Here is a 1,667-nt window from a genome sequence, read left to right as displayed (position 1 = left end):
TGCCAAAAACAATGGCTCGGTCCTAGACAAAAAACACTTCCGACCCCAAAACATGGACTCCATCCGCAGAAAGTGATACTTTGCATTTGGTGGGACATCAAAGGAGTAATTTATTTCGAACTCCTAAATCCACAGCGAACTGTCAATGCGGAGATCTATAGTCAGCAACTGGAACGTTTAAATCAAGCCCTTCATCAGAAATTGGAAAGTTGTTCTTCTTCTTCACGACAATGCATGTGGCACGTTTGTCACGTTCGACGCAACACAAGATTATGGAGTTGTGTTGGGAAGTTCTCCCCCACCCACCATATTCTCTAGATGTATATCATCATCAAATTACCATCTTTTCGTTCGCTGCAACACCATCTTATTGGGAAACGTATGCAAATATGGAAGATGTTAAAGAAGACATCGACATGTTTTTTGGTTCAAAGCCAAGTGCTTTCTTTAATCAGGGCATTAACAACCTGATTGTAAGATGGAAAAACATCATGGATAAGAATGGAGACTATTTCATTTAATAAATGTTTTGTTTTGATATATAAGTTGTTCAGGTTTTTTCATCATATAGTATATATGTCAGAAAGGTTAATTATATTTATCATATAGTATATATGTCAGAAAGGTTAATTATATTTATCATATAGTATATATGTCAGAAAGGTTAATTATATTTATCATATAGTATATATGTCAGAAAGGTTAATTATATTTATCATGTAGTATATATATCAGAAAGATTAATGATATTTATCATATAGTATATATATGTCAGAAAGGTTAATTATATTTATCATATAGTATATATATGTCAGAAAGGTTAATGATATTTATCATGTAGTAGATATGTCAGAAGCCCGGCATGGCCAGGTGGTTAGGGCGCTCGACTCGTAATCTTAGGGTCGCGGGTTCAAATCCCTGTCACACCAAACATGCCAACCTCCGCCTTTGCCTGGTCCCAAGTCCAGGATGAAAAAGGGGGAGGGTTGGGCTAGCAACTCCACCCCGTAAAAACCAACCTGCTACAAGTAACTGCAACAACACCTTCCGTTGGCTCCACTGGGAGTTTACAGGAATAATATATATATATGTCAGAAAGGTTAATGATATTTATCATATACATTTAAAGGAGATTAAGGATATTGTCTCCACAGAGTCAGATTAACTATGATGGCGGCTTCTAAATTGTGGGGGAACCTCGGTATATTCAGTTTTTTTCTTTTCTCACTTAAAACCCCCTTAATTAATTTTAAACAATGGCTTGATTTCATATTGGAACTTTTTACATTATTTAAAAACATGTTGTTTTGACTTGCAAATAGCTATTAAGTAATTATTAGAATACGCCTTTAAAGAAGGCGATTTGCAAAGTTTCCAAGCGTCAAAATGTAACGCTGTATACATATAACATTACAGTAAAATACGTAAAGCCCATCCCCATTCTACACACACATATTCACACATTGGGAACAAGTAATTACACGACAACATACATATAACATTACAGTAAAATACGTAAAGCCCATCCCCACTCCGCACACACATATTCACACATTGGGAACAAGTAATTACACGACAACATACATATAACATTACAGTAAAATACGTAAAGCCCATCCCCACTCCGCACACACATATTCACACATTGGGAACAAGTAATCACACGA

This window comes from Limulus polyphemus, unplaced genomic scaffold, assembly GCF_000517525.1.
Source record: "Limulus polyphemus unplaced genomic scaffold, Limulus_polyphemus-2.1.2 Scaffold5607, whole genome shotgun sequence".
In the NCBI taxonomy this organism is placed as follows: domain Eukaryota; kingdom Metazoa; phylum Arthropoda; class Merostomata; order Xiphosura; family Limulidae; genus Limulus; species Limulus polyphemus.
This window is presented reverse-complemented; position numbering follows the sequence as displayed.